The sequence below is a fragment of the Elaeis guineensis genome, chromosome 7 (assembly GCF_000442705.2).
Source record: "Elaeis guineensis isolate ETL-2024a chromosome 7, EG11, whole genome shotgun sequence".
NCBI classification, from domain to species: Eukaryota; Viridiplantae; Streptophyta; class Magnoliopsida; order Arecales; family Arecaceae; genus Elaeis; species Elaeis guineensis.
The window spans coordinates 8,252,698-8,267,177 of NC_025999.2; positions in this window are offsets into that span (position 1 = coordinate 8,252,698).

Here is a 14,480-nt window from a genome sequence, read left to right on the forward strand (position 1 = left end):
CCTGACGAATATCCAACTGCCATATCTACAATAAATAAATAATAAAATTAAATTAATTAAAGTATATATATATAAGAGTTTTTATAGTTTTAATGAAGAATTTTGGTATAGATTTCTTACCAGTCTGTCGGCCACAATATATGTGCCGATAGAGCCATCCGTGTATCTGATCGGATCCTGCTAGATGGTCCGATTCTGTCGAATCCTCTATCGTCTATTGAAGTACTCCTTACTGCTCCACTAGTCATAGAGGACCTTTCATATGTCCGTCGATATCCAGTGATCTCTGTAGGATCTCTAGTCCAATGGTGATTAAAAACTAGAATGCTTGATGATGGACTGTCTAAGACTATAGAGGCCATCTCGGAGTATCCGTATGGCCATCTCATTGAAGATTTGACGGCTAGTCTCCTCATCCTTGGAAGTCTTGAATCGATAGTACTCTTACAAGATAGAATCGAAACATATATTAATAAGTAGAATACAAATGTACCGTGAATTTAAAAATTAAACATTTTTGGTTTATCCAAAATATCTCACAGGCTGGATCACGAGCTCCAGACGGTCAACTAGAGAACTCATTCATCGACTTCAGTATCAAGCATCGGATGATGTCAGTAACCACAAGAGATGCTCCAACTTTCTAAATGTGCTACAAAATTGATTTTAAAAAATAAATGTTAACTCTAGAATGGTTAAATTTTAAACATATTAATTGAAGTTATAGTACTTACAAGCGGCTCTGAATATGGATGAGCTATCTATCCTTCGATCGAGTTAGAGGTGCCGCGAGCAAAACGGGTCCTTGACCATGACTCTGTGTCTGAGAGCCGGTCGCTACTGCATGTATTGTGGGATCACTGGTGACCCCCTATCATTTGAACCTGAATGCAAAATATTTAATATAAAGAATGTTATATTGGTTAGCAAAAGATAAAATAACATAAATGAGAATATCTAAGTGTTAGAATTTACCGTCTGATGTAAGAGGTACAAAACCATGCAAATTGACTGCATGATCGCTCTCTCCTCGAGAGCTCTATCCTCCACTGGCATGACTTCGATCTCTGAAAAATATGATGTATAATCTCTAAAAATAAAATAAATAGATTCATCAAATTAATTATACTATTATATATGGCAATACAAGATTTAAAATGATGCAAGAAAATAATTAAAATGATTCAAAGATTATATACTTAGCACTACTCATCGATCTCTTCAGATGTCTGATACCCTTCGGATTCTTCTTCTGATTCTTTCTCTTCTTCTATTTCTTTCTCTTTTTTCAGTTCTTCTTTCTCTTCTTCTCCTTCTTGGATAAGAGTGTCCTTTAAAATAAAATCATTTGGGTCTACCTCCTCATGTTAGCCATCATGTATGAAAATTTCTGGAGCATCCAACTCAGCATCTATTGAAAATGATAAAATCTTAATGTTTCATCATCTTGAAAGCATTCTGATAATTAGAGCTCTTCTTCTTTTTCGAGCGCGTAATGAACGACTCGAGACTTAACTCGACATACAGCCCACCAATCTTTTCTTCCTCTCTCTCTTGATGGAAAAGGAGTATAATACACTTGAGCAGTTTGTTGAGTAAGTACAAATGGCTCATTGACAAATACTTTTGATCTATGTTTAATTTCAATAAGTCTATGTCGTGGATCAACCTCCATACTATTGTTGTTATCAAACTATTAGCACTTAAATGGAATGACACTATTACCTCCAATGTAGGTCATCTTGAGAAGGAAAGCATGGTGGTTTTGTGCATGCATTTTTAAAATTTTACAGTGAAATATATATAGATTAAATAATTTAATCTATAATGCATGCATAGATTAAATTTAAAACTACCATATAGGATCCATGATATGAACTAATATGCATGTATGCAAATCTGAAATTTAAAATTTAGCAAGTATAGATCATATCTATACATAATTAGATAATATCTAATTTATATTTAGATCATATTTAAATATGAATTGAATTCAAAATTTCATATTTGAGCACGGGTAGCAGATCACTGTAACTGAAATCCATGGTAATTGATTCTTCATGATACTCGACAGCCACACACATGTCCGGTCTATACGGATATTCACACGAAGTCCATGGGCTGATCGATGACTCCGAGAGTACTAGCTCACAAAGACACCATATTTTGACTGATTTAAGAGAAACATAAAGGGGATGAAGAATAAGGAGATCCTCTCTTTTTTTTCGAGATCTACGCATTAATTTTCTACAATAGAAATAAAGAAAAGAACCCTTTCTTCTCAATTTTTTGTACACATAAGAGAGAACCTTTCTCTCTTTCTTTCACACTTTTAAGAAGAACTTTTTGAAGCAAAAATTCAGTGCAGGGGCAAAATGGTAATTTTAAAACTTTTCAAAATTATTATTTTACAGCAAAATTATTAATTAATCTCATTAATTAATACTAATTAATCCTATATTAAGATCTAAATATGATACAACAGCATGTATTTAAATTTGAAATTCAAATTTGAAACAGCAAACTTTTTACTGTACAGTGTTCAGAACACATCACCTTTTGCGGGTAGTCGATCATCGCAATTTGATCACCGTCGGAGGCTCTGATCATCACGTCACAGTCACACTAGTGTCTGACCTCTGCAGATCGTCCACACGAAGCTCCCGTCTAATCGGCTCCTTACGAATGCTAGTTTGTGATTTCATCCTTTTGATGGCTAATGTTGATCGAACTCCTTCGATCGATGTGTGTCGACTCCTCGGATGCTCCGGATCATTTGCACGGTTGGTTGAGAGGCTGATGGATCTCTCCCTAAAATTTGGTGGACTCACGACACTCGTGACACACCAATCTCACTTCCCGAACCCTAGGTAGAAACCCTAGGGTACACACCAAAAACCCTGCGCCCACTTCTCTCTCCTTTTTCTCTCCTCTCGGTAAATTTTGAACACTTCAAAATTTTTTCAGAACCTCCCCACGCCCCTTATCTCTTCTTTCTTTTTTTTTTTTTTTTGCCCACGCCCCCTCCCTTTCTCATTTTATAAAACATCGCAAGAGATGTTGAAAGCGTGTGAGTGGATAAGAAGAGGTGGTTGCTTACTTAAATTCAAATCAAATTTGAATTCAAGTGTCAACCAATCTTATCCTCATCCATTTGTGCGAGAAAGAAGAGATGGTGTAGTATTTTTTTTTCTTTTTTTTGTGCGTGGAGACTTTCACGAGAAACCATTTCTCGTGTGGAATATGGGACGCACAAAAGAGGATAAGCTGGCGCATGGTTATTTGGTTATCCATTCAAATTCAAAATCCCTTTGAATTTGGATGGGTAACAAACCAAGTTAATCCAAATAATTAGTGCACAGAAACATGGACGTGAGAGAGCTTTGCGTGAGAGAAAATTCACGAGAAAATTTTTTCTCGTGAATTCAAATGGGTGCAAGGAAGTTGGGTGGCGCAGGAGTTGGGAATAGTATCCCAAAGCCAATCGTCAGCCTGTTGACGGTTGTGCTCCTTTTGTATTAGTACATGAATTATAAATAAATAAAAGTTATTTTGATATTTTTTCATCATAAATGTTTCATCTTCTAATGAACTCCTGTGTTGTGGTGAAGTCCTTAGGACTATTTAGACTCGACAAAGGAGAATTTATCGCTTAGTTTTTAAACCTGTTCGCGATCAAATGATACGTTGTTACCAAGGATGACAACATTTATCGAGCATAGGTCGTTGTGTGCCATATGGGTTGGTTGTCCTCATAATTTTTTGTGCCCATTTGAATTCACGAGAAGAAATTTTTTTGTGAATTTTCTCCCACGCAAAGCTCTCTCATGCCCATGTTTCTGTGCATCAATTATTTGGATTAACTTGGTTTGTTATCCATCCAAATTCAAAGAGGTTTTGAATTTGAATGGATAACCAAATAACCATGCGCCAGCTTATCCTCTTTTGTGCGCCCCATATTCCACATGAGAAATGGTTTCTCGTGAAAGTCTCCACGCATAAAAAAAAGGTCATGCCATCTCTTCTTTCTCGCACAAATGGATGAGGATAAAATTGGTTGACATTTGAATTCAAATTTGATTTGAATTTAAGTGAGCAACCACCTCTTCTTATCCACTCACACGCTTTCAACATCTCTTGCGATGTTTTATAAAATGAGAAAGGGAGGAGGCGTGGGCAAAAAAAAAAAAGAAAGAAAGAAGAGATAAGGGGCGTGGGGAGGTTCTGAAAAAAATTTTGAAGTGTTCAAAATTTACCGAGATGAGAGAAAAAGGAGAGAGAAGTGGGCGCAGGGTTTTTGGTGTGTACCCTAGAGTTTCTACCTAGGGTTCGAGAAGTGAGATTGGTGTGCCACGAGTGTCGTGAGTCCACCAAATTTCAGAGAGAGATCCATCAGCCTCTCAACCAACCGTGCAGACGATCCGGAGTGTCCGAGGAGTCGACACACATCGATCGAAGGAGTTCGATCAACATCAGCCATCAAAAGGGTGAAATCATGAACTAGCATTCGTGAGGAACCGATCAGAGGGAGCTTCGTGTGGACGATCCGTAGAGGTCAGACACTAGTGTGGCTGTGACATGAAGATCAGAGCCCTATGACGGTGATCAGATTACGGTGATCGACTACCCACAAAAGGTGATGTGTTCTGAACACAGTACAGTAAAAAGTTTACTGTTTCAAATTTGAATTTCAAATTTAAATGCATGTTATTGTATCATATTTAGATCCTAGTGTAGGATTAATTAGTATTAATTAATGAGATTAATTAATAATTTTACTGTAAAATAATAATTTTAAAAAAATTTTAAAAATTATCATTTTGCCCCTGCACTGAATTTTTGCTTCAAATGGTATCAGAGCATGGTTCTAGAATATGATATACATATGCATGCATCGATTAAGGTGTAATCTACAAGTTCAAATTTGAAATTCAAAATTTAAAATTTGAATTTTGAAATTTGAATTTTAAAATTTGAAATTTAAAATTTATTTGAAATTTGAAATTTGAAATTTAAAATTCAAAATTTGAAATTTGAAATTCAATATTCAAAATTTAAAATTCAAAGATTGAAAATTTGAAATTTGAAATTTAGTTGAAATCTCAAATTTGAAATTCAAAATTTGATATTTGAAATTCAAATTTTAAAATTTAAAATTCAAAGATTGAAAATTTAAAATTTAAAATTTGGTTGAAATCTCAAATTTGAAATTTAAAATTTAAAATTCAAAATTCAAAATTTAAATTTTAAAATTGGTATATTTAGATATACTTGATCCAAGTAGCAAGTAATCTAATTGGGTTGGTTGCCATGGCCGTCCGGTCATAAGAGAAAAGTAGGGTTTAAAGGCTCTCTTTTCCCATTCGATGGGGCGTCCTATGGCGGTAGGGATACCGATGCAATTATATCCCATACCGATGAAGCAACGAAAGGACTTAATTATAAAATTTATCATGAATGTGTTAGATTAGATCTAAAAAAAAATTCTTGATTTATTTTGAGTTATTTTCTGTTATGAAATGAGCAATAGGATTGCTGTTTATGAAATGTGCTGATCCATTTATGAAATGAGTCAACACATTTGGTGAACAAAAAATAAAATCTTTCAAAATTTGAAAATTATTTTCGAAATGCCAAACCCTGATCCATCAGCCCAAGTACTTAATTAAAAGAATTAAGTATTGTCTAGTAGGTCTATAATTGTGAATTAAGACCTAAGACAATTGCATAAACTTGTGGGTCAATGGGTTAGATGAATTAGATCCATAATTGGGTTAGACCTAAGGTTAGCTTAAAAATGGACTAAATGGAGTAATTGGTCAAATCTAATCAAAAGTTGAATTAGATTAGGTCAAGGATACTCTAGACTCAACTTCAATAGTTGTAGTTGAATGGGTCCATATCTTTAACTAGACCAAGATGGACTTAATTCATGGCTATGTGGTGGAGCCCTATTTACTAAGTTGATCAAAATTAAAACTAATGAACCGATTGGTGTCTAAGGTAAGTTCGGCAGTTTTGACCAGTGGTTCTTAAGCGGGAGCTACTCGCATTGATTCGATCATTGACGAGTTAATGGCAAATCCCCACCACTGATCTCACTTACCTGGCCAATCTGGTAAGTTAGATTTTGATTAGATCACTTGATGATTAGAGCTCACCCATGTCATTAGGTAAATCAGTATGACTGATTTAGGTGCTCCTAATGCTAGCTTTAATTAAATTCTTTTTAATCTGACTTGATGAAGTCAGTGGGAGGATTGAAATTGGCTGGATGATTTCTTCTCTACTATCCTTTAATAAAATCCTTAAAAATTATTAGGTCTCTAAAATGATTAAGTTATAATGATAACTAAGTCAATGCCTCCTATTAAGTGAGTGATAATGAGTCCATTAGTTCAATGATCATTGGAGGTCCAAAGGCCTGGTGCTCATTGGCTAATTGAATTATCATTCACAATATGATAATTTGGTTGAGTCTTTCTGATGGTGGTTAGGTTGGCCAGTCAAAATCGGGCCTGATCATTTATTGGTCTGATTCACTAAATTAAGTCATGTTAATGGTTGGACCTAACCAGATCTTTTCAGTGGAGACCAAAGCCTACTGATTAGGTTCTGGGGCAAAATCAATTACTAGAAGTTGTTTAGAGAAACAACTGGTTAAGAACCTACCCATAGATGCACATGGGTTGACCAACCAAAGTTGGGCTCATGTGTAGTCTGTGTGGATTCGAGTACCCATTAAGGAATTAAAGTAATTCCTCGAATTGAAGGTTGAGGCTACCAGTTCGTAAAAATATTGGAAAAAACTTTAGACTAAAGTTCACGTCTTTAGTATTAATTTATGTACTAATAGAGGTCTGATTTTTCTTTATACAGCTATGGCCACTACCCTGTCGCTCTGGTCATTATTAGATAATGACAAGCTCATGGGATCTAATTTCGATAGCTGGTATCAAAAATTAAAAATCATCCTTAAGCATGAGCGGATCCTTTATGTAGTAATGGATCCAGTACCTGTCGAGCCAGCTCCGAACGCTAGTAAGGCGATCAGAGACACTTACCAGAAGTGACTCAATGACCGCACTACCGTCCGATGTATTATGCTGGCAGCAATGAATGACGAGTTCAGCCGCAGGTTTGAGAATGCCCAGCCATAGGAGATGCTTCAAATATTAAACGACTCCTTTGGCACGTCTGACGATGTTGAAAGGCACAAAACTAGTTATGCCATTTTTAATGCTCGGATGAGAGATGGGGCCTCAGTCACTGATCATGTACTGTACATGATCGAGATGATTGAGTGCCTGAGCAAATTGAGTTTTCCTCTGCACGAGCAGCTCGGTAAGGATGCGATCCTTAATTCCTTGCCCAAGTCTTTCCTCCCATTCCTTACTCATTTTTGAATGACAAAGCCTGCAGTAAACTACCACGGGTTGTTGGGGTTGCTGCAGAACTTTGAGAAGGATCACCAGCTCTATAAGGAGTCGGTGAATGTAGTAGGAGGGTCTTCTTCTCGTCGTCGACCCTTTGGGAAGGGGAAGAAGAACAAGAAGAACAAGAAGAAGAAGAACAAGAAGGTGCAGCCTCATGCTGGGACGGTTGCACAGGGTCAGACCAAGAAGCGCAAGCCCGACCAGAGCCAGGCGGAGTGCTTCTTTTGCAAGAAGCAGGGGCATTGGAAGAGAAACTGTACTCAATACATTGCCTCCCTGGATCCGAACAGGCCGAAGAAGAAGCAAGGTAATTATATGATAACTCCTTGCAACTTTTTCATTTGTGATACTACTGTCTGGGTATTGGATACCGGAAGCCCTTATCATATTTGTAATTCAATGCAGGGTCTGCAGATCAATAGAAGATTTGATGAAGATGAGAGGTTCCTAAACGTTGGAGATGGAAGCAAAGTTCCAGTTCTAGCTTTAGGAATCGTGAGTCTTATAATCAATTCTCGTAATCTAATTTTGAGTGAATGTCACTATTGTCCCAGCTTTTTATTAAATATTATTTTTGTAGGCCTTTTGGCCATGTACGGTTATGATTTTTTAATAAAAAAATATTTGCAATATCATTTTGAATAGTATTACAATGTTTGTTGGACAATTAAATAATGAAATTTACTTTCTATCACAGCCTGTTAATGTGGTTCAAAACTTCGGTAAATGTCCTAGAATAGATAATGTGTCAGAAGTCTACCTTTGGCACTGTAGGCTAGGTCATATCAATAAGAACAGGATAAACAGGTTGGCTCAAGAAGGAATTCTTGAACAAGGTGATAGTGAATCACTTCCAACCTATGAGTCTTGTCTTCTTGGAAAGATGACCAAGTCACCTTTTATTGGAAAAGGTGAGTGAGCCAGTGAACTCTTGGGTCTGCTACATTCTGATGTATGTGGACCTATGAGCTCAAGTACAAGAGGTGGATATTTTTACTTCATAACCTTCACAGACGACCTATCGAGGTATGTGTATGTCTACTTAATGAAGCATAAGTCGGAGTCATTTGAAATGTTCAAACTATTCCGAAATGAGATAGAAAAATAAACTGGAAAGTGTATTAAAATTCTTCGATCTGATCGAGGAGGTGAATACCTTTCCAATGAGTTTCTGACGTATCTAGGAGAGAATGGGATTCTCTCTCAGTGGACTCCTCCTAGAACACCACAGCATAATGGTGTGTCTGAAAGGAGGAATCGGACCTTATTGGACATAGTTCGATCCATGATGGGATTTGCTGGTCTGCCGATCTCCCTCTAGGGATATGCACTCGAATCGGCTTGTTACCTTAGTTCAATTGGACTTGATCTAAAAATAATTACTCCATCAAATTAAGTTAATTAGCGATCAAATCACTAATTAAACCTCTCATAAATATTGAGTCCAAATTCGATGGGCAATTAGGCATCAGAGACCATCGATATGAAACCCTGATCAAAGAGTTTAAATTTCAAATTCAAAATTTGAAATTCAAAATTTTGACCCCGATACCCAAAATATGTGGAACTCATGATCAGAGAATCTTAATTCTCAATCATAGAGTTCCAGACACATAAGACTCATAATCAACCATCAGATCAGAAAGGAACCTCTAATGTGTGTGACCCCGCAGGTTCGAACCTAAGCTGGTAGCACAGGAACCAATTCCCATACTAATCAAAGTGACCATCTAGCAATGGTACCCGACGATCGGATAGGTCAAATAGTCGCAATCGCAACATTCAGAACCTACGTGAATATGATTACCGTATAATTCATCCCTTTTGACCCCTGTGTTTAGGACGACTCAGGGTTAAACTGTCAACCCTGATGAGATCATCCGAATCGTACTCAACTCAATTAGTCCTGTGACTCCTCACTAGGACTATCCTGGCCAAGGTTTTGCTAAATTAAAACACGACTGTACACAGCTCCTAAACTGGAGTGGTCAATCCCATCTTGACACACGCACCGACAAGTCAAGTACTTGACTACACCCAGCAGCCTTCCGTCACTGAATTAGAAATTCAAGTAGTCCAGTGCCTAAGTGTAGTGAGTTGCTTGCAAGTCACCGTGGTGGTCTCAGATCGGAGGGACATTTATACTCATATCCCATCGGAGCAAATCTTGACAGCAGAAATAGCTCCTGAGTCGGTCACGTTCAGTGCAGATGTACCATTATATCTCACCTATATGCCATACCAGTGTCTCCACACTTCTTGATTATGAGGACAACCAACCCATATGGCACACAACGACCTATGCTCGATAAACGTTGTCGTCCTTGGTAACAACGTATCATTTGGTTGCGAACAGGTTTAAGGATTAAGCGACAAATCCTCCTTTGTCGAGTCTAAATAGTCCTAAGGACTTCACCACAACACAGGAGTTCATTAGAAGATGAAACATTTGTGATAAAAAAATACCAAAATAATTTTTATTTATTTATAATTCATGTACTAATACAAAAGGAGCACAACCGTCAACAGGCTGACGATTAGCTTTGGGACACTATTCCCATTTATTTTGCCCCAGAACCTAATCAGTAGACTTTGGCCTCCACTGAAAAAATCTGGTTAGGTCCAACCATTAACATGACTTAATTTGGTGAATCAGACCAATAAATGATCAGGCTCGACTTTGGTCGGCCAACCTAACCACCATCAGAAAGACTCAACCAAATTATCATATTATGAATGATAATTTTATTAGCCAATGAGCACCAGGCCTTTGGGCCTCCAATGATCATTGAACTAATGGACTCATTATCACTCACTTAATGGGAGGTATTGACTTAGTTATCATTATAACTTAATCATTTTAGGGACCTAATAATTTTTGAGGATTTTATTAGAGGATAGTAGAGAAGAAATCATCCAGTCAATTTCAATCCTCCCACTAACTTCGCCAAGTCAGATTAAAAAAGATTTAATTAAAGCTGGCATTAGGAGCACCTAAATCAGTCACACTGATTTACCTAATGACATGGGTGAGCTCTAATCACCAAGTGATCTAATCAAAATCTAACTTACCAGATTGGCCAAGTAAGTGAGATCAGTGGTGGAAATTTGCCATTAACTCGTCAATGATCAAATCAATGCGAGTAGCTCCCGCTTAAGAACCACTGGTCAAAACTGTCGAACTTACCTTAGACACCAACCGGTTCATTAGTTTTAATTTTAATCAACTTAGTAAATAGGGCTCCACCGCGTAGCCATGAATTAAGTCCATCTTGGTCTAGTTAAAGACATGGACCCATTCAACTACAACTATTGAAGTTGAGTCTAGAGTATCCTTGACCTAATCTAATTCAACTTTTGATTAGATTTGACCAATTACTCCATTTAGTCTATTTTTTAAGCTAACCTTAGGTCTAACCCAATTATGGATCTAATTCATCTAACCCATTGACCCACAAGTTTATACAATTGTCTTAAGTCTTAATTCACAATTCTAGACCTACTAGACAACACTTAATTCTTTTATTTAAGTACTTGGACTGATGGGTCAGGGTTTGGCATTTCGAAAATAATTTTTAAATTTTGAAAGATTTTATTTTCTGTTCACCAAATGTGTTGACTCATTTCACAAACGGATCAGCACATTTCATAAACAGCAATCCTATTGCTCATTTCATAATAGAAAATAACTCAAAATAAATCATAAATTTTTTTTAGATCTAATCTATCACATTCATGATAAATTTTATAATTAAATCATTTCACTGCTTCATCGACATGGGATATAACTGCATCGGCACCCCTACCGCCATAGGAGATCCCATCGAATGGGAAGAGAGGGCTTTTAAACCCTACTTTTCTTCTATGATCGGACGGTCATGGCAACCAACCCAATTAGATTACTTGCTACTTAAATCAAGTATATCTAAATATACCAATTTCAAAATTTAAATTTTGAATTTCAAATTTCAAATTTTTAAATTTCAAATTTTAAATTTTAAATTTGAGATTTCAACCAAATTTTAAATTTTGAATTTTCAATCTTTGAATTTTAAATTTTGAATTTTAAATTTCAAATTTTGAATTTTAAATTTCAAATTTGAGATTTCAACCAAATTTTAAATTTTAAATTTCCAATCTTTGAATTTTAAATTTTTGAATTTTGAATTTCAAAAATCAAATTTCGAATTTCAAATTTTCAATTTCAAAATTCAAATTTCAAAATTCAAATTTTAAATTTTAAATTTTGAATTTTGAATTTCAAATTTGAAACTTCTAACAAATTTCAAATTTCAAATTTTGAATTTCAAATTTAGAATTTTGAATTTTAAATTTAAACTTATAGATTACACCTTAATCTACGCATGCATATGTATATCATATTTTAGAACCATGCTCTGATACCATTTGAAGCAAAAATTCAGTGCAGGGACAAAATGATAATTTTAAAACTTTTTCAAAATTACTATTTTACAGCAGAATTATTAATTAATCTCATTAATTAATACTAATTAACCCTACACTAGGATCTAAATATGATACAACAGCATGCATTTAAATTTAAAATTCAAATTTGAAACAGTAAATTTTTTACTGTACTGTGTTCAGAACACATCACCTTTTACGGATAGTCGATCACCGCAATCTGATCACCATTGGGGGGCTCTGATCGTCACGTCGCAGCCACACTAGTATCTGGCCTCTGCGGATCGTCCACACGAAGCTCCCATCTGATCGGCTCCTCATGAATGCTAGTTCGTGATTTCATCCTTTTGATGGCTGATGTTGATCGAACTCCTTCGATCGATGTGTGCCGACTCCTCGGACACTTCGGATCATCTGCACGGTTGGTTGAGAGACTGATGGATCTCTCCCTGAAATTTGGTGGACTCACGACACTCATGGCACACCAATCTCACTTCCCGAATCCTAGGTAGAAACCCCAGGGTACACACCAAAAACTCTGTGCCCACTTCTCTCTCCTTTTTCTCTCCTCTCGGTAAATTTTGAACACTTCAAAATTTTTTTAGAACCTCCCCACGCCCCTTATCTCTTCTTCTTTTTTTTTTTGCCCGCACCCCCTCCCTTTCTCATTTTATAAAACATCGCAAGAGATGTTGAAAGCGTGTGAGTGGATAAGAAGAGGTGGTTGCTCACTTAAATTTAAATCAAATTTGAATTCAAGTGTCAACCAATCTTATCCTCATCCATTTGTGCGAGAAAGAAGAGATGGTGTGGCATTTTTTTTTCTTTTTTTTGTGCATGGAGACTTTCACAAGAAACCATTTCTCGTGTGGAATATGGGGCATACAAAAGAGGATAAGCTGGCGCATGGTTATTTGGTTATCCATTCAAATTCAAAACTCCTTTGAATTTGGATGGGTAACAAACCAAGTTAATTCAAATAATTGGCACACAGAAACATGGGCGTGAGATAGCTTTGCGTGGGAAAAAATTCATGAGAAAATTTCTTCTCGTGAATTCAAATGGGCGCAAGGAAGTTGGGTGGCGCAGGGAATTTAAAACAAGGTGGTTTGATTCAAATTGAGCCAACCTAATTAAAATAGGTTAAGTACAATTAGATCAAATTAAACCCAACATAATTAGACTTAATTAGGCTCAATAAAATCTTAATCAAATCAGGAATTAACTAAGTCTAACCCCTGATCAAATCAGGGACTAAACCACCTTAGCGATTAGATCAACACTTAACCTAATCGGGTCAATCCAAACTGAATCCAATTCAATTGGACTTGATCTAAAAATAATTACTCAATCAAATTGAGTTAATTAACGATCAAATCACTAATTAAACCTCTCATAAATATTGAGTCCAAATTCGATGGGGAATTAGGCATCAGAGACCATCGATATGAAATTATGATCAAAGAGTTCAAATTTAAAATTCAAAATTTAAAATTCAAAATTTTGACCCCGGTACCCAAAATGTGTGAAACTCATGATCAGAGAATCTTAATTCTCAATCATAGAGTCCCAGACACATAAGACTCATAATCAGCCATCAGATCAGAAAGGAACCTCTAATGTGTGTGACCCCGCAGGTTCGAACCTAAGTCGGTAGCACAGAAACCAATTCTTGTACTAATCGAAGTGACCATCTAGCAATGGTACCCGACGATCGGATAGGTCGAATAGTCGCAATCGCAACATTCAGAACCTACGTGAATATGGTTACCGTATAATTCATCCCTTTTGATCCCTGTGTTTAGGAGGACTCAGGGTTAAACTGTCAACCCTGATGAGATCATCTGAATCGTGCTCAACTCAATTAGTCCTGTGACTCCTCACTAGGACTATCCTGGTCAAGATTTTGTTAAATTGAAACACGACTGTACACAGCTCCTAAACTGGAGTGGTCAATCCCATCTTGACACACGCACCAACAAGTCAAGTACTTGACTACACCCAGCAGCCTTCCGTCACTGAATTAGAAATTCAGGTAGTCCAGTGCCTAAGTACAGTGAGTTGCTTGCAAGTCACCGTGGCGGTCTCAGATTGGAGGGACATTTATACCCATATCCCATCGGAGCAAATCTTGACAGTAGAAATAGCTCCTGAGTCGGTCACGTTCAGTGCAGATGTACCATTATATCTCACCTGTATGCCATACCAGTGTCTCCACACTCTTTGGTTATGAGGATAACCAACCTATATGGCACACAACGACCTATGCTCGATAAACGTTGTCATCCTTGGTAACAACGTATCATTTGGTCGCGAACAGATTTAAGGACTAAGCGACAAATCCTCCTTTGTCGAGTCTAAATAGTCCGAAGGACTTCACCACAACACAGGAGTTCATTAGAAGATGAAATATTTATGATGAAAAAATACCAAAATAACTTTTATTTATTTATAATTCATGTACTAATACAAAAGAAGCACAACCGTCAACAGGCTGACGATTGACTTTGGGACACTATTCCCAATACTTTTTTCTCTGATTTTCTATGATAAAAATCAGATCTAATCTAATTTTTCATACTGAAAATCACATAAAATCTTAAGCTCTAGAAGAATCCA